Here is a 22,054-nt window from a genome sequence, read left to right as displayed (position 1 = left end):
GCTGTCTGGGGAAGTTAACCTTGCATTACTGCGCAACTGTTTCACCAGGTATCCAGTCTAGCTTACCAAATTCCCAACGAGACTAACATTAATTATAATCTTTTAATAGTCCTACGACAACCGGTGATATATATATATATATATATATATATATATATATATATATATATATATATATATATATATATAAGTGAATTTAAATAAAAAGAAATAAATCAGTTTATATTTGGAAATTTATTTTAACATTGATCATTGAAATTTCAGTATATTAAACGTGAGTTATAACTGAACTGGTGCCTTATTTAGGACTGTGAAAATGTGAGTTTGCAATCTTACGGAACACATCAAATATGGAGGCAAGATCGGGAGACTGCATACAACACTGCATTCATAAAACAACACACAAAGAACGTTGAAACGTATTCAAGAGAAAGTTAACCACTACCAACAGATTCAAATTTTCACCCAAAGAAGATACGTTCGTAGCACAATCCTGTCCGTCATGTAATTACCACGCACTGGTATGCTAAATTCATATTAACTCTGTGAAATCTTCGCGAAAAGAATAGCTGAGGGCTACTTTGATGATTACACCACTTGCCTCACGTGGTCAACTTGGTTTACACAAAGAGTGTAACTCCACAATAATTTTGATAATTAAAATAAATAAGATCGAAAAGCAATTTACAAAAGAAAAACCTCGAACTGGTTACTAACGCCTTACTGTTAACCTGACGGGTCAAACAGTTATATAAGCACGTGGTACTGGTCTCGCAAAGTACACCCCACGTGGGTTGAACATAAAGAAAAGTTGCTATATTGAAAAATATTGTCAAGACGAGACGTTATAATCTCACGCACATTCGGATTTAAGATTGATGACCTTAGTTAGAGTTACTGATCAACACGTGGTTCCACTTTACTCACAAAGTAGTGACAAAGCAACTACCGGAAAATAATCTGAACTTCACACGAGAATTACACTGTTATTAAGATAACATTAGATATTTTAGAGCTAAACCTGAAATAAAGGTGATTAAATTTTCAGTTAGGCTGAACTTCAGAAATCCATTGTCCTGCGGACTTAGCAGACACGCGCTTATCCGGAGATCTTACCACTTCAGACGCTCGCCCCGGACCGACTGACCTGCGCTCCTACCGAGCGTGCTTCCCAAATACAAACGGAAGTGACCAGAGGGGCAGCTTCCTATACCAACATGACAACGGACGGACAGGACCATACTAAGGATAGAAACCTCTTTGCTTTTAGAAAGCGTAGCTACCTGTTCCGACGTTGGTCCTACTGTGCTCTAGCAGACAGGCTTTTCTGCTACCCTCAAGCATGCAACTAGAAATACATTTGCTCATTCATCCTCTCACACAGAAGGGAAGGTGGATGACAGTATCTTATCATACACACTGTATAAAAGAAAGCGGATGTAGGTTCCGTATGAGACTGTGTGACATGAATTACATATAGACTGTGTTTTAAAGTGTAGTAGTGTGACAGATCGTTCTTGTTTATGTGTAAAAGTAACACGTTCCACTACTCAGTCTCCTCCCAGATAGTCAGAAACGCCACAGTAAATTTAGACGAGGAATTTATGCCGTAAATGACAACAGATTTAAGAAATTAACGTGAAAGGAATCCAACAGAGACCTTTCAACTTGTGCCATGTTTACTATCGTGATGGAACCATTAAATATTCATTTTCATTACGTAAGCAGTGCTTAATTATGATTGGTGTATCACAACAAAGGTCCGCATCATGCTTCCCGCAAAAAAGGAAAAACTGTGCTCGAAAGAAACGGTTACGATCAACCGATGCATTTTATAAGCTTTCTGGACACACTTCGTAGTGGCGAATCTTTTGTTGCTTGCTAATATTCTGTAACATACCCCTTACTAAATAGAAGATTTCTCCAAAAACCAATAACGTAATGCTGGACTTGTTACTGATAGGTTTAACCAGCACGCCAGTATTAACTGAACTCAAATTAGACAACGTACATTTCTCGTAAGATAAGCGAAATTACGTACAGGTAGACGTTTCGTCTCTAGATCCATTTTTGTGAATGGCAAAAGGTACCATATGGAGTATATTGGTGTTCTAAAAAGATTCAGGAAGGGAAGTCATGATTGAGTGACGCTCTTACAAGCAATAAGTGACCTAGAGTTCGAACAAGCATTAAAAACATTTTGAATCTGTGCACAAGCGTATGTCTAATATTTGTTCCGATACAAATCAGGATTCTGTGAAAGAGGTGCTTGTGATATTTATAGGTCACATCCATCAATCCAACCTGGTAAGTGTCTCAGACTGGCGAGCAAATCGTGTACTTCTTCGTAGCGCACGAAAATTCTAAACATGCTATGGTTGGTTGGTTGGTTGTTTTGGGGAAGGAGACCAGACAGCGAGATCATCGGTCTCATCGCATTAGGGAAGGACGGGGAAGGAAGTCGGCCGTGCCCTTTGAAAGGAACCATCCCGGCATTTGCCTGGAGTGATATAGGGAAATCACGGAAAACCTAAATCAGGATGGCCGGACGCGGGATTGAACCGTCGTCCTCCCGAATGCGAGTCCAGTGTCTAACCACTGCGCCACCTCGCTCGGTAAACATGCTATGCATGTGATAAATAATTATAGATGATAATTAATCGTTGGTATTTATTTACGACACCATGCTGACATTAGCGCTTCGTGTTGGACTCGTAACACTTGTAGGAAGGTGGTGTTTCTGGCAGCCACACCTGCGAGTGCGTAATGAATCATGTCTTCCTGTCTTGGTTCTGTAGGAATCAGCCAACACCAATAATGTGGCAGACGAATTGATTTGTCATCCGGCAGAGTAACTTCGAATTGCAGCACTAGATCATCTACAAAACAGCTGTCAGTATCGTTCTTTTGTGTAATCGATTTCCACGTGAAAATATAGGCATTAAGTGCTTCGTTCTAAAAATCATTATCGTCTTTTTTTAAAAGTATTGAGGCATAGTATTACATGCTTACCGAATAATTCATTAAAACTGCAGTCTTCCACAACACATACACATCCAGCTAAAACTATAACACTTAAGTATTCTAATTTTTATAAGTCCTAATAATAAGGAGATGTCACGATCATGTGTCAACATATGAGGTATTATTACGAGGGACGTTCAATAAGTAATACGAAACATTTTTTTCTCGGTCAATGTCGGTTGAAAAAAATGTGGAATTTGTTGTGGTTCATTGTGGAATATTCCCGCCTCAGCCGCTACAGTTTCATGAAGTTCCGACAGATGGCGGTGCTATACGCAGCCTTCAAAATGACGCCTTTAGCAAAGGTGTGTTCCAAGCAGAGAGCTTGAATAGAGCTTCTTTTTGCCGGAAAACCAGAGCGTCGCAAATATTCATAGGTGCTTGCAGAATATCTAGAGAGACGGGGCAGTGATCAAACGCATTGCGAGTCACTGGGCAAGGCGTCTGTTATCATGGCAACAAGTCTAGGCGCCTGAGAGGAGCTCGAGAAACTTTACTGGTCTGTTCTTTCTCATCCAACCTACAGCCCAGATTTCAGGCCTTCCGACTTCCATCTGTTTGGCACAATGAAGGATGCAGTTTGCAGTAGGCCGTTGGCTCCCACGTCGACCAGTGGGATAACATGTGGGCATACAGGCTCTCTCAGTAAGGTGGCGTAATGCCATCGCACTGAACCGAGTTTATGTTAAAAACTAGGGTTTTGTGGCCAAACGAGTGGCAAATAATATGGTGTATTGGAATCGTGAATAAAGTCAACTGCTTTCAGAAAAATAATGTATTGCATTACTTGTTGAACACCGCAGTTGATAAAATTGCAGCCTCAGGACTAAACACATGGAAATTTCGATAGGTAATGGTCTAAGTCCACTCTGCACACATTGAGTCCTTTACATATGGGGAAGGTGTAATTTCGTCTACATCTCTGCCATCAAGACAGTCAGATCCTATAGATTAAATCAAATGCCGCTACGACAACTTCTAGCATATTCATCAATTAGACACTTAGGTTGAATAATTAGATCATTAACCATTAGAGAAAACACTTGGGAACTGTACAGGGCTATTACAAATGATTGAAGCGATTTCATAAATTCACTGTAGCTCCATTCATTGACATATGGTCACGACACACTACAGATACGTAGAAAAACTCATAAAGTTTTGTTCGGCTGAAGCCGCACTTCAATTTTCTGCCGCCAGAGTGCTCGAGAGCACAGTGAGACAAAATGGCGACAGGAGCCGAGAAAGCGTATGTCGTGCTTGAAATGCACTCACATCAGTCAGTCATAAAAGTGCAACGACACTTCAGGACGAAGTTCAACAAAGATCCACCAACTGCTAACTCCATTCGGCGATGGTATGCGCAGTTTAAAGCTTCTGGATGCCTCTGTAAGGGGAAATCAACGGGTCGGCCTGCAGTGAGCGAAGAAACGGTTGAACGCGTGCGGGCAAGTTTCACGCGTAGCCCGCGGAAGTCGACGAATAAAGCAAGCAAGGAGCTAAACGTACCACAGCCGACGGTTTGGAAAATCTTACGGAAAAGGCTAAAGCAGAAGCCTTACCGTTTACAATTGCTACAAGCCCTGACACCCGATGACAAAGTCAAACGCTTTGAATTTTCGGCGCGGTTGCAACAGCTCATGGAAGAGGATGCGTTAAGTGCGAAACTTGTTTTCAGTGATGAAGCAACATTTTTTCTTAATGGTGAAGTGAACAGACACAATGTGCGAATCTGGGCGGTAGAGAATCGTCACGCATTCGTGCAGGAAATTCGCAATTCACCAAAAGTTAACGTGTTGTGTTTTGTGCAATCTCACGGTTTAAAGTTTACGACCCCTTTTTCTTCTGCGAAAAAAACGTTACAGGACAAGTGTATCTGGACATGCTGGAAAATTGGCTCATGCCACAACTGGAGACCGACAGCGCCGACTTCATCTTTCCACAGGATGGTGCTCCACCGCACTTCCATCATGATGTTCGGCATTTCTTAAACAGGAGATTGGAAAACCGATGGATCGGTCGTAGTGGAGATCATGATCAGCAATTCATGTCATGGCCTCCATGCTCTCCCGACTTAACCCCATGCGATTTCTTTCTGTGGGGTTATGTGAAAGATTCAGTGGTTAAACCTCCTCTACCAAGAAACGTGCCAGAACTGCGAGCTCGCATCAACGATGTTTTCGAACTCATTGATGGGGACATGCTGCGCCGAGTGTGGGAGGAACATGATTATCGGCTTGATGTCCGCCGAATCACTAAAGGGGCATATATCGAACATTTGTGAATGCCTAAAAAAACTTTTTGAGTTTTTGTATGTGTGTGCAAAGCTTTGTGAAAATATCTCAAATAATAAAGTTATTGTAGAGCTGTGAAATCGCTTCAATCATTTGTAATAACCCTGTATTTCATTTGCAGTCTGAATTTACTCTGTTTTGTATCTATGCTGGACACACCTCAGGGCCTTGGGGTGGGGTGTGGAGTACACGCAACATCCACAGTGCTACTCTGCACACCAAAAGTGCACTCTTAGCAGTGAATATTTATTTAAGTATCAGCTTAATATCTATAAAAAAAAATGCGTGATGTCGCTCCCAAGTCCAACAAACATATGGAAGTACACGATAATGATGTCCTAGCATGGAGGGTCACCATACTGTATGGATGACTTTAATATCGTTTTAAGTTGAACCAAGACGTGTATGTTGATAAAATAATATGCATAACGTAGACGTAGGTCCTCTGTTGTAGTAGTAAATGTCTCAGAATACACAAAAGCAGCCCGAATTTGCACAATCAATTTCCAATCTAAATAATTAAAATTGTTTAGTTACTAGCAGACCCAGCAATGCTTCACAGTTACTAAATCTGTACCAGGATTGGATATTATCCTACACTCCATCCCCATCCCCCTTTCTCTGCCCATCTTCTCCTCGACCCTCTCTTTTTCCACCTTATACCCCTCCGCCCATTACTCTCTGTGCATCATCTCCTGCCCCCCCCCCCCCCCACCCCTGACTGGTCCATCCCGTTCTTCCCTCTTCTCTGTGTCCATTGCCTCCCCACCTCTCTGCGTCCTCTTACCCCTCTCTCTGATGCTAAGTCATGTTTGTTGCTATTGCAAACGGAACATTGATTGCGAACTGAAGTCGATTAAAATGAATGGGTAAATCGATTGGGATCATTGGTATATGGTGTATAAAGATACCTCTCCAGCTGCTTGATCTGCGAGGATAGTAACTTCAAAGACAGCATTTCGCAAAGTTTTAATTTGTGAAAGTTCCAGAGATTCAGACTCCATAGAAATATTCTAACCATAAGCCATAAATACAACTTTCCTGAATTCTGTAAAAGTGACAGTGAGGTAGTAAACAAAATAGCACAATGTTGTGTGTACAATTTTTATTTGAAAATATGTGTAAGGCGAAAGAATATATATGAGAGAAGCAATCTTTCCAATGGTTTACATGAGTTCCTAACACTGTTGAAACTCACTGCGAAAAAGAAATCGAAATCGCATTTTTTTCAGAGCACAGTATTTTCTATGTCATATTCGGGTTTAGCTGAAAACCCATACATTGCCGTTTAAAAAAATGTATAGTCTATGTCCATCTAAATGTTTATTAGAGTGTTGATAAAGACGTGAAGTACAATGGACAAGAACATTTCCACATTTCTGTGTGTGTGTGTGTGTGTGTCACTCACTCACTCACTATATTGACGGGCCTGCCTTGGCCCGAGGTGACGGAGTTTAAGCTGGTTGAGCTGTTCCTCCTGAAGTCCTCTCTGTTGGGAATGTTTTTCTTCGCGTGTTGGATTGGCCTCTGGTTTCTGTGGATGCAGGAGCTTATCTGCCGGCTGATTCCGGCGGCTTCTTGTTCTTCTTCTCCTTCTTCTTCTTCTTCTTACTGCTTCCTGGCTGCCCGAATTCTATTTTCTTCAGGCGGGAGAAGTCCACTGCGTCTGGATGTACATGACTGCTTGCTCAGTCACGTACAGCCAATCCTCGTCCGTGAAGATCGGGTGCTTGTTTATTAGCTCCAGATCTCCACGCCTGACGAGTTCCCTCACGTGAAGCTTCTGGTTCAAGGGTTCGCACCCCCAGTGGAATGGATAACGTTTATGAGGTAGGGGAGGGATGCTGTCCACCGTGAAAGGGTAAGGATGATCACGATGGGGGTAGCTACCGTCGCGCAGGGAGTCTGCGATCTCGGTGAGCACCTCCCTCACACAGTTCTTGTTGGGGAGGGGGAGGCACTCGAACGGCTCGTCTTCTTCTTCTCCCCCCTCGGTCTCCATCGGCACTTCCTGTGTCGTCTGCGTTTCCGCAGAGACAGGAGTGACGACTGCTTCCGAGGCGGCCGTCTCCTTGTTGTCGGCGGTTTTCCCCGACTGCGTGACCACCTCCCTAGCAGCCTGCGTTGCCGCGTCGGCCAGGGAGGCGGTCGTTTGTGTTGCCGCGTCCACCCCCGTACTGGTGGGGGTCGGCGCCACGTCCGGCGTCGTGCGAGACGCGAGGTACAAGGCGACCCTTAAGCCCGTCTCACACGGAGCAAGGTTCGGCGCAAGTTTGCGAGATGGCGTGCATGCCTGCCGGCTTGCAGGGAAAGGAGGCGGCTATCTTCCATGCCGAAGCTCTCCCACGGTGCAAGATCGGCTGCATGTTGTATCGAACGAAGAGGGCTGCTGGAAAAGGTGTGCTCTCCATGCTTCATAAAGAGTTGAGGTTAATTCGCATAACACGCACTTTTGTTTGAAAAGTATCACCATTTCATTGCTGTTTGATTTTATACACTCCTGGAAATGGAAAAAAGAACACATTGACACCGGTGTGTCAGACCCACCATACTTGCTCCGGACACTGCGAGAGGGCTGTACAAGCAATGATCACACGCACGGCACAGCGGACACACCAGGAACCGCGGTGTTGGCCGTTGCATGGCGCTAGCTGCGCAGCATTTGTGCACCGCCGCCGTCAGTGTCAGCCAGTTTGCCGTGGCATACGGAGCTCCATCGCAGTCTTTAACACTGGTAGCATGCCGCGACAGCGTGGACGTGAACCGTATGTGCAGTTGACGGACTTTGAGCGAGGGCGTATAGTGGGCATGCGGGAGGCCGGGTGGACGTACCGCCGAATTGCTCAACACGTGGGGCGTGAGGTCTCCACAGTACATCGATGTTGTCGCCAGTGGTCGGCGGAAGGTGCACGTGCCCGTCGACCTGGGACCGGACCGCAGCGACGCACGGATGCACGCCAAGACCGTAGGATCCTACGCAGTGCCGTAGGGGACCGCACCGCCACTTCCCAACAAATTAGGGACACTGTTGCTCCTGGGGTATCGGCGAGGACCATTCGCAACCGTCTCCATGAAGCTGGGCTACGGTCCCGCACACCGTTAGGCCGTCTTCCGCTCACGCCCCAACATCGTGCAGCCCGCCTCCAGTGGTGTCGCGACAGGCGTGAATGGAGGGACGAATGGAGACGTGTCGTCTTCAGCGATGAGAGTCGCTTCTGCCTTGGTGCCAATGATGGTCGTATGCGTGTTTGGCGTCGTGCAGGTGAGCGCCACAATCAGGACTGCATACGACCGAGGCACACAGGGCCAACACCCGGCATCATGGTGTGGGGAGCGATCTCCTACACTGGCCGTACACCACTGGTGATCGTCGAGGGGACACTGAATAGTGCACGGTACATCCAAACCGTCATCGAACCCCTCGTTCTACCATTCCTAGACCGGCAAGGGAACTTGCTGTTCCAACAGGACAATGCACGTCCGCATGTATCCCGTGCCACCCAACGTGCTCTAGAAGGTGTAAGTCAACTACCCTGGCCAGCAAGATCTCCGGATCTGTCCCCCATTGAGCATGTTTGGGACTGGATGAAGCGTCGTCTCACGCGGTCTGCACGTCCAGCACGAACGCTGGTCCAACTGAGGCGCCAGGTGGATATGGCATGGCAAGCCGTTCCACAGGACTACATCCAGCATCTCTACGATCGTCTCCATGGGAGAATAGCAGCCTGCATTGCTGCGAAAGGTGGATATACACTGTACTAGTGCCGACATTGTGCATGCTCTGTTGCCTGTGTCTATGTGCCTGTGGTTCTGTCAGTGTGATCATGTGACGTATCTGACCCCAGGAATGTGTCAATAAAGTTTCCCCTTCCTGGGACAATGAATTCACGGTGTTCTTATTTCAATTTCCAGGAGTGTAGTTTGCGCTTTTCACGACGTACAGACACTGTTGTTCCCTATAAGTACATATCAATGCTTCAATCGCTTGCTTGGACCACTGCGGTGCCATTATTTAATAATTATAAGAACTTCGTACCGCACCTCACAACAGCAGAAAAGCGACTATCAACATAGCCTTCCCGCCCAACCTTTCCGCGTCTGACGTCACAAACGAAACGCCTCATGATTGGCCAACGCAGGTAGCACGCAGGGAATCTCACAAGAAAAATAGCACCGGACCTACCCTGGAAATCTCACAAGGTTCCCAGCAAGGTAGCCCGCTAGCAGACGACGGAGCCCGCAAGGTAGCCGCCGAGCGAGCCAGCAAGGAAACTTAACAGCGAATCTTGCTCCGTGTGAGACGGGCTTTACTTGGGTCACCTCCCGACGCGTCTCTTCTAGTTCCGCTCCCAGGGCCGCTGTCTCCTCCGCCGTGGCGGATTTGAGCGCGGTGAATGCGTCCTCGTCGGCTTCCCGCAGTGCTTGGCGGAAGGCGTCCACGCCGTCTTGGTGGCGCAGCCCGCTTCCCCTACTAAGGCAGGAGGGCGGGGTGTGCACCTTTTCTTCTTGTTGGGGCACCTCATCGTGTGTGGTGGCCAACTTCCGCTGCTTCCACGTCTTCAGACAGCTGCAGCTGCGCGCGTTTGCGGCGTGCGAGCCACCGCAATTTACGTACGCCGCTGCAGTACCTCTCGGTTTGGTGCAGTTCCGTGTGTCGTGCGGTTTCCCGCACTTGACACACGCAACCACACCGTCGCATTCCCTGGCTATATGTCCCAGCTTTTGGCACTTATAGCACTGTAATTTTGCCACAGGCTTCCGCTTCTTTTTCTTGTTGCCGCAACCGTCGACCCCGACTGCGTTTAGCAGGAGCTCGACAGCAGCAGCAATCTTGCCTCTTCCTCCACTCCTACTCCTCGGCATGGCGTTGGCGTGCGCGAGCGACGGTAACGATGTGAGCCGCAGCGAGTCGAGCAGCGGAGTGCGTGCGTCGGCGCGTGCGTGCCGTGTGTGTGCGTGTGCGTGTGCGTGTGTGTGTGTGTACACAAGATCCAAAAGGCAGTGCATTGCCGGAGCTGTCATTTGTACTCAGGCACGGCCGCCTGTATTAGAAGCCGGAGGACTGAAGTGTGGCAACGTTACGTTAAGGCCTACCACATGGCTGTAACTATAAGGTAGCGAACGGAAGCAGTTGTTTACGTACTTTCGCGGTGCCTGTTTTATCTGACATTTCAGTGTAATTATGCTATACTGGACTTCTGTAATTTCAGAAGTTGTTGGATATTCTTTCAGTGGTGTAGGGGTGCAGTATCTTCTGACGGGAAAACTCTTGTTGTTGTTGTTATGGTCTTCAGTCCTGAGACTGGTTTGATGCAGCTCTCCATGCTACTCTATCCTGCGCAAGCATCTTCATCTCCCAGTACCTACTGCAACCTACATCCTTCTGAATCTGCTTAGTGTATTCATCTCTTGGTCTCCCCCTACGATTTTTACCCTCCACGCTGCCCTCCAATACTAAATTGGTGATCCCTTGATGCCTCAGAACATGTCCTACCAACCGATCCCTTCTTCTGCTTAAGCTGTGCCACAAACTTCTCTTCTCCCCAATCCTATTCAATACTTCCTCATTAGTTATGTGATCTACCCATCTAATCTTCAGCATTCTTCTGTAGCACCACATTTCGAAAGCTTCTATTCTCTTCCTGTCCAAACTATTTACCGTCCATGTTTCACTTCCATACATGGCAACACTCCATACAAATACTTTCAGAAACGACTTCCTGACACTTAAATCTATACTCGATGTTAACAAATTTCTCTTCTTCAAAAACGCTTTCCTTGCCATTGCCAGTCTACATTTTATATCCTCTATACTTCGACCATCATCAGTTATTTTGCTCCCCAAATAGCAAACCACATTTACTACTTTAAGTGTCTCATTTCCTAATCTAATACCCTCAACATCACCCGACTTAATTCGACTACATTCCATTATCCTCGTTTTGCTTTTGTTGATGTTCATCCTATATCCTCCCTTCAAGACACCATCCATTCCGTTCAACTGCTCTTCCAAGTCCTTTGCTGTCTCCGACAGAATTACAATGTCATCGGCGAACCTCAACGTTTTTATTTCTTCTCCATGGATTTTAATACCTACTCCGAATTTTTCTTTTGTTTCCTTTACTGCTTGCTCAATATACAGATTGAATAACATCGGAGAGACGCTACAACCCTGTCTTACTCCCTTCTTAACCACTGCATCCCTTTCATGTCCCTCGACTATTATAACTGCCATCTGGTTTCTCTACAAATTGTAAATAGCCTTTCGCTCCCTGTATTTTACCCCTGCCATCTTTAGAATTTGAAAGAGAGTATTCCAGTCAACATTCTCAAAAGCTTTCTCTAAGTCTACAAATGCTAGAAACGTAGGTTTGTCTTTCCTTAATCTTTCTTCTAAGATAAGTCGTAAGGTCAGTATTGCCTCACGTGTTCCAGTATTTCTACGGAATCCAAACTGATCTTCCCCGAGGTCCGCTTCTACCAGTTTTTCCATTCGTCTGTAAAGAATTCGTGTTAGTATTTTGCAGCTGTGGCTTATTAAACTGATTGTTCGGTAATTTTCACATCTGTCAACACCTGCTTTCTTTGGGATTGGAATTATTATATTCTTCTTGAAGTCTGAGGGTATTTCGCCTGTTTCATACATCTTGCTCACCAGATGGTAGAGTTTTGTCAGGACTGGCTCTCCCAAGGCCGTCAGTAGTTCCAATGGAATGTTGTCTACTCCGGGGGCCTTGTTTCGACTCAGGTCTTTCAGTGCTCTGTCAAACTCTTCACGCAGTATCGTATCTCCCATTTCATCTTCATCTACATCCTCTTCCATTTCCATAATATTGTGCTCAAGTTCATCGCCCTTGTAGAGACCCTCTATATACTCCTTCCACCTACAAATTGATAATTTGGAATCACGGTTTAGTAGGTATCGTCAATTATCGGGTGGAAACTACCCTGGTATTTGAACGGATGTTGACGTGAATCCGTTTGTAAGTGTTTTGAACAACATAGGCAATGAAAATGTTGACGTACACCAATCTGTGCTTCTGTATGTTTGTCGTTATGCAGCACACAAAACAACACAATTGCTCAGTTGTACAACATGCACTGATTCTGTTTTAGGCACACACACCACAGAAAAATATCCGAAGTGGATTGACTGTACCATCAGATATTGTTGTGGAAATTGGCACTTTTGTATATACAACTATGCAGCTTTTAATATCTGAAGAGTATGAAACAAAATTACTCACTTGTCAAAATTGAAAGCAGTTACTACTCAATCTGGTTGGCCAAGGAGTTGGGGGGGTTGGGTTGTTTTGGGGAAGGAGACCAGACAGCGAGGGCATCGGTCTCATCGGATTAGGGAAGGATGGGGAAGGAACTCGGCCGTGCCCTTTGAAAGGAACCATCCCGGCATTTGCCTGGAGCGATTTAGGGAAATCACGGAAAACCTAAATCAGGATGGCCGGACGCGGGATTGAACCGTCGTCCTCCAGAATGCGAGTCCAGTGTCTAACCACTGCGCCACCTCGCTCGGTCCAAGGAGTTGAATCACATGTTTCTCTGCAAATATTTGTAACAGATTCATGTCTCTGTGGCAGGCCACTTACTGATATCTACAAAAGCTGGTTTCCATTATGTGGAACATTTTGTTAAATAATTATGCCAAACTCCAAAATGATCATTTAATATGTTCCAAGAAGGAGGGAGTTAATAGAAAATTAAAAACATTACATAACTTTTGATACAAAATTATGAAACTTCTTTCTTACCCACAACCTCAGTCCTTAAATGCTCTGATTAGTACTGGAAAGGAGGAGGTGGCCACTATGAAATAAACTTTAATGCACTGATAAATTTCAGTCATGCTTCTTGTGCAAATCCTACACCAAGGTCACCAGTTCATTCTGACTCAGAAAGATGTGTGAAAGTATTTAAATAGATTGTGTATGACCTGTGATTTAAAAAAAAAATCTAACATACTAATGAACAATACACAAAAAACGTTCGTTAAAAATTATTATTATTATGCCACCGTCATATACAAAGGTGTGAAAGATATGTTGCAGCTGTCAGAAACTTTTATATTAGTTTGTCATTTATATAGGAAGGAACATGATAATACATTTCAAATAACAGACTGAAATAATTGCAAGTCTAGCCGGCCGAAATGGCCGTGCGGTTCTAGGCGCTGCAGTCCGGAACCGCGAGACCGCTACGGTCGCAGGTTCGAATCCTGCCTCGGGCATGGATGTGTGTGATGTCCTTAGGTTAGTTAGGTTTAACTAGTTCTATGTTCTAGGGAACTAATAACCTCATAAGTTGAGTCCCATAGTGCTCAGAGCCATTTGAACCAATTGCAAGTCTGCAAATAATGTTAGTAGGCACCTCACAAAATTGTTTGCTGAACTTGTATCTCCAAATCTGGGGTAAGAAACGTCATAATATACTGCTATGAAGCACATGTGAGTTACTGAAAAGTTCATCGTTGCAAGGAAACGAGAATAAAATGCGTAATTCCGACATAAAGTCGGCGTAATACGTGATTGCGTATCTATATCTGACACGTCGCCTGCATTCGACGAAATCTAAACCTTCAGTCTCGGCCTAGCTGGTCACGCTAGCCGGCCTACTGACGCCACAGGCTACGACGTTGTCAGCTTGACGACTCCGGCCTCTGATACAGGCGGCCGTGACTCAGGTGCTCCATGGAAAAGGTTTCCGACGTGACTTTGGCCGCACGACGGGAACTGACAGACTCTGAACGCAGAGTGGTAGTTGGGGCTAGAGATGGGCAAAACTGTTCTTTTCAAGAGATTGGATCAGAACTGTTCACTCCCTGAAATGAATTAGCTCTTTTTCATGACTCACCACTCATTTACAATAGAAAATAAATGGAAGGCACATTGCCCTTTAAACTTGGTTTATTCCAGTACTATACCTGTATTTTGATCTTATTTGATCCTATTTTGAAGTAACACAGATAATGAGTAAGAATTTTGTATTGTTTATTGAAATTTCCACGATATGACAAAGTTTTGGATTATTGATTTATTTTGCACTATCGTGGTTTTTTGGGTGATCGGAAAATGTTGTAACTTGAGATTTACATTAACAATATATTTGGCTATAATGTATTAAAATTTCATTAACCTCATACAAATACATCGCAAGCCATATATTTTTAAAGTGAACATTTTCTTCCGAAGACGCCTAAAATCGCAAAATCCGTACCAGAATAACAAAAAAAAATATAAATTTGACTGTAAAACGAAAGTGCTGCATATAGCCTTACGCAGAATAAAACAAGGAAAATATTGGTGTATCACATTTTGCGATACGTTTATCGGTTCGCTCGTAATTAAAGCGTAAATTCGAGTGTCCATAATAAAAATCCTATAGTAAGAGGAGTCATCAGGAACCTAATCTAATCAGTTTAAACAAATAAAAATAAAATAAAAACAATTGATGTATACATAACATAATAATGTAATATACATAGCGGTATTACTACGAAGAACAATATCCAGTGGGGACGAACTCCGATGCAAAGGCGCTGAGTCGAGCAGGTCGAGCCGCGAGCTGTATTACTGCGTGAGCTGAGACCGCAGAGACCAGAGTGACACCTGAGTCGCTTTGCTCGACGCTCTGGCTAGAGTCGAGACGGTGGGGCGAGCGTTGAGCGGGCGAGTTCCGAGGGTGGGGGGGAGCGGTGAACTCACCCGCTCCGAGACAAATCGTCCATTCCCTTGCGAGCAGGTTTTTGCAAGCAGTTCCTATGTTATCCGCTAGGTGGCTCTCTGTCCTGTTGCTCGCATCAACTGCCCAGAGGGCAGGACGTGCGACTGAAACGATCGCCGACAGAGTGCGATGCGAAGTTAAGCTGCGCCAGACACTGCACAGTGCACACGGCAGACGACGCACAGAGACGGCACGGCATATGTGAAACACAAAATCCAATGGGACACTGCACAATGCAGGCAGCCAAGGTAGAAGCAGGGCAGAGGCCGGCGCTGGCTGTGTTGTGTGGCGTGCACTGTGCTCTGACCAGCAGAGGCGCTGCTGATATGCTCCGTCTCTCTCTCTCTCTCTCTCTCTCTCTCTCTGCCGTGGGAAACGTTTGGAGCTACCATTCTTTTTTTCTGAATCACTGATTGTTCACTCCTTTGAAAGATTCAACTCTATGAATTATTTCAAGAGCGGATCCCCCATCTCTAGTTGGGGCTAGACGCATAGGACATTCCACTTCGAAAACACACCTCGATCCACAGCGTCAAGAGTGTGCCAAGAAGTCCAAATTTCAGGCCTTACTTCTCACCATAGACAATGCGGTGGCTGACAGCCTTCACTTGACGTCCGAGAGCAGTGGTATTGTGTGCTAACAAACAAGCAATACCGTGTGACATCACTGCAGATACTAAAGTGAGACATACGACGAACGTATCTGTTAGAGCAGTGTGGCGAAATTTGCCATTAATGGACTGTGGTGGCAGAAGACCAACGCGAGTGCGTTTGCTAGCAACATGACAGTGCCTGCAATACCTCTCCTGGGCCCGCGACCGTATCGGATGGACTGGAAACCTGTCACCTGGTCAGGTGATAGGAGCTGATGTCAAACCCCAAGTTGCCAACAAGGCGCTGTGCAAGCAGGTGGGGGCTCGACGATGGTGTGGGCTGTTTTTTACATGGAACGGTCTTGCACCTCAGATCCAACTGGAAATGGTTATGGTCGTCTACTTGGAGACCAGCTGCCACTCACGGACTTCAGGTTCACGAACAACGATGGAATTTTTGTGGATAACAATGCTCAATGCCACTAAGTCACAACTCTTCACGATTGGTTCGAAGAACATTCTGGACGATTCGAAGGAATGGTTTCGCCACCCAGAGCGCCCGATGTTGAATCTCATTGAATATTTAAAGGAAGGAAGGAAGACTGGGTTTATCGTCCCGTCGACATCGAGATCATTAGAGACAGACCTGAAGCTCAGATTGTGTCAAAGATGGGGAAGGATATCAGCCACGCCCTTTGAAATGAACCATCGTGGTGTTTGCCTGGATCGCAGAAAACCTAAATCCGGATGGCTCAATGCGAGTTTGAACCAACATTCTCCGGAATTTACGCCCAGTGTACTAACCAGTGCACCACCCCACTCGGTCCATTGAATATTTATGGGCACAAATGAGAGGTCATTTCGCACACAAAATCCTGTGCTGGCAACACTTCCACAATTACGGACAGCTGTACAAGCAGCGTGGCTCAGTACTTCTGCAGGGCCTTGCAAGGACTTTTTGAGTCCGTGATTCACAGAGTTGCTGTGCTACACCAGGCAAAAGGAGGTCAGACACGATATTAGAAGTATCCCATGACTTTTGTCAGCTCAGTGTGTATCTCTCTCTCTCTCTCTCTCTCTCTCTCTCTCCGTGTACATGTGTCTTTATATGTTATGTACATTAACTAAATATTGTAACCTATGTCCATCCAAATGTTAATTATAGTATTGCGTAGAAATTTGAAACGAATCAGTCAAGAACTTATTAATATTTTTTGGTAACAATGTTTCTCCTTTACATATTACATATACAGCCATATGTTATATATACTAAAAACTTATAGTTTGTACCAATGTAAATGTTCATTAGAGCATCTTGTGTAAAAATATGAATAAAATTGGTGAAGTACTTTTCGAGGTTTTTAGTAACAACGTTAAACAACTACTTGTCTTTATGTAGTAGTAGTAGTAGTAGTTTAGATACATCATATAACCAATTATCAATTCTGATTACCTGGACATCCACAAAAGTCAACAGTATTTACTTTAATTATCCAGAAGCTGCTGGTTTAGAGCCCATGTCAGTCTGCCTTAGTATTTGTAAATGTGTAAACAAACACTGGAATGTGTCTTAACGTGACAATATACAGTATGATCAGATTACCAACAGCAGATGCGTTTCACTAATTATTTCTTCTAGTAGCAAAAACCTTCAGGTAACACCTTCAAACTTGCAACCCAATGGCCCTATTCCGTATGTGTGGTGCAGGTGCATACTGCATGGGGTGGGTCGTGGGTCCAGCATTGAGAAGCAACATCATTCAGTGTGAGACCTTAACTTTTCCCACCGAACTGAATGTTCAAATAACTTACGGATTTGCTGCCGGGTGACGTCGACCACCGCCAATACTTCGACAGGAGCACACCCTGCCATTTTCAAGGCACAACTGCAAGGAGGAAGCAATGTGCAAGGGAATTTAATACCTCGGTTCACAGAGGGGGAACAAGGAAGATACCACACACAGAACAAGTAACCACAGAGTCAACGCGCAACCAAAGATAACCAACATGAGAAATATCGATAGTGACTATTAATCAACAGGTGAGGTAGCACTAATTCTGTCCCTCTGTTTTTCGATGAGAGACAGAGCCGGATTCCAAGCAGCATTTAAACAAAACCCACCATCTCTGTTTATAAGGTTGCTTGAAAGTTTGATTTCAACAGCTTCCTTAATAACACTATTCCAGTAGCTGGACGTGCAAGCCAGAATCTCCGTGTTGTTGTATTCCATAGGACGACCGGTGTCCTGCACTACCACCAAATTACTGCTACTTCCACTGTGGGAGCACTGTCCACTTCCTTTTTCTGCACACGAGACATTCAATGGCTAGACTATTTTGTATGTATGAAGATGGCATCTGTTCTTTCGTACATGTGCACTATTCGTTCACAAGACACCCTTTGTGCTGTGACATGGAGCCTCTGCAGACTGGTTCGAACAAGATGGGGACAAGGTATCTATGGAATGTTGTGAGAGTAATGTTATGTCTTCTTTGTTCTAATGTTCATAGACAAGTTAAAGCAGACCATCGATCTCTGGGGAGAGACTGTCCGTCATCCGCCACTGTGTCATTAGGACATCTCCAGACCAGTGGCTGTAGGACACCAAAAATTCAGCCATTTTTCTCTTCTGCACGACAGTGCTTCAAATTCTGTTTGCATAATTGTTCTGGTTTTCCTGTCTATGCTTAGGCAGTGCTCTCTTTCCACACAACAAGAGGGCTTTTATGATTAATAATGTTTTCACAAGCATGCACAGACATGATGAAGGCTTTTAGTGGTGAGAACATGAGCAAAACGTTTACTACTTCTGAGATGTATGTTGAAAGCAGAACGTTACGATTTCTGGGGAGGGTAAATGCCGGCCGCGGTGGTCTAGCGGTTCTGGCGCTGCAGTGCGGAACCACGGGACTGCTACGGTCGCAGGTTCGAATCCTGCGTCGGGCATGGGTGTGTGTGATGTCCTTAGGTTAGCTAGGTTTAAGTAGTTCTAAGTTCTAGGGGACTTATGACCTAAGATGTTGAGTCCCATAGTGCTCAGAGCCATTTGAACCATTTGGGGAGGGTAACACATGCTGGATGGGGGCCTCGTTAGAACCATCAGGAGGAATGTATTCGTTGTTATTCTGGGCTATTTTCTTAAATAGGTCCTGTTAGGACAGGAATTTCCGCTCAGACAAGCTGAGACATCACGTAATCTCCTACAACAAAAGCACCCGTTAACTATTTCTGCAGCACTTCACGTTTCTCTGGAAGGGTTGACACTTAATAGACGTTCCATTAGGATCTCTGGGAAAAATGCATCCTGTATTATTCTGGGAAGCACTGCAAAAGATTTTGATAGTGCATCAGAGGGAGACTTGGCTGTTATTCACATCGATATGAGATGTCAGTGTACCACTGACAACCTTTTAGCTGCAACTTTGAGTTGCTAGGTAAACATTTCGCAGCTACACATCACCACACCAGCAACAGTACCTAGGTAAACACATGCACGCAGCCAGAGGCGTCTTCCATGTGGGACATGGCTGGACTGGTGTGCATGCGCCACACCAGTGTGGGTGCCTTAGGGTCTCTGTAGGGAACAGTTCGCTGATATGTTGCAGTCAAATTTCTTAACAATAGTTCGAAAGCATTTTTCCATGCAATGAGTGTTTGTGCACTGCTTTATTTTCAGCTGTTTTAAGTGTCGTGAGTGTGCTTGCAGAGCGGTGTACATGCATTATTTTTTTGACAATTTTTTGACAGTATATTGAATGTGTCCGTGTATCAGTGTACTGCATTATTCTGTGAAGACGTCTGTAGGCTGTGCTATGAATTGTTTTGACAGTGTGCAGTAAGTGAGAGTGTTTGCAGAGCCTTTTAAATGCATTATTTGGCAATGGACAAGTAGTTTGAGTGTCTGTACATCAGCATACTGCATTATTTAAATGATTTACGAGTAGTTAGCAGGTCTGTAGTCTGTGCAATACATTATTTCGACAGTTTACAGTTAGTGGAAATGGAAATTTGTGGTAAGGACTATGGCACCAAACTGCTGAGGAAATCTGTGCCTAGGCTTACACACTACTTAATCTAACTTACGCTAAAGGCAATACACACACCCATGCCCGAGGGAGGACTCGAACCTCTGGCGGGGGAAGCCGCGCTAACTGTGAAGGACGCCTCAGACTGCACGGCTATCCCACGCAGCTTTACAGTTAGTGAGTGTGTTTTTCGAGAGCATTTTACATGCATTATTTTGGCAATTTACCAGTTGTTTGCGTGTGTATACATGAGTGTACTGCATTATTTTGGTAATTTACGAGCAGTTTGCATATCTGTGGGCTATTTATTGTGATCCCAAGCAAGTCAGGGCGAGAGTTTTGTATCAGCATAATCAATAAATAGACTACGTGAAATCCACCCTAAATAAATTGTTCTAGTTTCCCACTGGAAATAAATAATGTACACTCTTTCCTCTCTCCAGCAGTTGGACACAGATTGACTTCTTTTCCCCATTTTTCCCCAGGCCGTTATCTTGGATTACATCATGGGAGGGAAAAGAGTGACTGTGGTGGGAGTACTGTGTACTAGGTACTTTGGACTCAGGACTTCGTGAACACACTGGTTGGAGCTACTGCCTATGATGACTCAAATTGCTTAAATAAACAATGATGCTTAATAAAGACCTATGTCCATCCTATTCAGCAGCCCAACACAGGCTGAGTCCTTTTTCCGCCAATTCGAGGGAAGAGGTGTTGGTTGGATGACTTAGGTTATTGGAGGTACCCCAAGTGACCTATTTTCCCGCCAAAATTTTCCCACTATTTTCTTAGGTTAGTGGAGGTAGTTCGAGTGACCTATTTTCCCGCTAAAATTTGAACTTCCTACCATGGTGTCATTATGACATTGCCGTATCTATCACCATCCTCTTGGATCCACCATCTTGAACAAATTTGATTACAATGCAGTGTGGAGTGGTGCTGTCTTTGCCCTACTACTCAGATCCCCCTACTGACAACCAACAAATGCGCCCATGTGTCAGACAATATCCTGCAATTCCTTTCCTACTAGTCCTCTGACTGTGCAGTCCACTTCTGCATACACTTCTATAGCACATAGTCTTATTGGGAATGTCCATAGGTTGACCGCAGGTTCCCTTTGGCATTTAACGTCTGTGGCTTTGCTGGTCCCCTGCCTCTGAAATGTGCCAAGCGCCATATGCTCAGCCTCTCATAATATCACCTCATTCACCATAGCACTATATCCCAACTAGTATGTACACCCATCGATCTTTCTTACTCTGTCTGCAAATTCTTCCATCGAATCTCCGTGCTTCTTCGTCACCATGCCCAACTGTTCATTAAAGTGTCTGGCAATATTCTGCAATGTATAAGACTGAACTAAACCATTCGTAAATTCCTTCAAACTTTCTGGGTCTCTTGAGAGAGTCCATATACCCCGCCAATTTTTTGCTTCTCCTGTTAATCTCAACTTTGCCACCCTCGAAAGCTCCTTTCATCTCTGCCAAGTTTTTATGATCATCCACAAATGCTTGCACATCCTCAGTTGATTTCCCACAGAAGGGTGCAACTGAACTTGTTGCTAACAAATCTATACTTCGCTGTGGTGTCTGTGACTCCACTAGACCGTGTAGTTCTGTATTGCCTGTTGTCAACTGTGATAGCTTTTCCAATAACGTACTCTATTCAGTTCTGACACACCTTGCGTCCTCTGGCTTTCCTAGAAGCCTTGTCCTTTCCGACACTCATTTTGATACATTAACAATTACAGATACACACACTAAAATATTGGGTGAAGAAAAAATGCCACACCTGCATGCAATACATCATCCAGATTAAAGACAAAAGTTTATGTAGCAAAATCAGATACTATGTATTTTGATAACAAATGTATGGAAACAAAGAGCTGGCAACACTGCCACATCGCACAGCGCGTCTGAATGTACAGAGGAACGCGTGTCACCCCACAGCACCGGACCAGTCGTCGCAGCTCACTGTGTAGACCGCTGGGACATCAAACCCATATTCTGCAAGCAGCTGTGGTTTGATCCTTGCCAGGTTCCTTTTTTATTTTTTAGCCGTCCATTCTCATTACTCAGTTAGTTGCATGTTCCATAGATAATTTGAACGACTCTTTTATCGAAATGATGTGGGACAAGTCAGTTTACAGGATGCGTATATGAGGTGCATTCAAGTTCTAAGGCCTCCGATTTTTTTTCTCTGGACTGGAAAGAGATAGAAACATGCGCATTGTTTTAAAATGAGGTCGCGTTCATTGTGAATACGTCCCAGAGATGGCAGCACCGTATGGCAGATGGAATTTTACCGCCAGCGGCGAGAATGAGAACTGTTTTAAATACTTAAAATGGCGACGTTTTCCTTACTTGAACAGCATGCAAT

The 22,054-nt window shown here is 44.7% G+C and overlaps 1 protein-coding gene across 1 annotated transcript in view; it reads left to right on the top strand.

The window, feature by feature from the left end:
* LOC126094783 (uncharacterized) overlaps window positions 1-22,054 on the top strand; it is a 207,693-nt gene that overhangs the window by 16,056 nt on the left and 169,583 nt on the right. The window lies entirely within an intron of this gene.

Source organism: Schistocerca cancellata, chromosome 8, assembly GCF_023864275.1.
Source record: "Schistocerca cancellata isolate TAMUIC-IGC-003103 chromosome 8, iqSchCanc2.1, whole genome shotgun sequence".
NCBI lineage: Eukaryota > Metazoa > Arthropoda > Insecta > Orthoptera > Acrididae > Schistocerca > Schistocerca cancellata.
The sequence above is the reverse complement of the archived record's forward strand: the minus strand, read 5'-3'. Positions and strand labels throughout refer to the sequence as shown.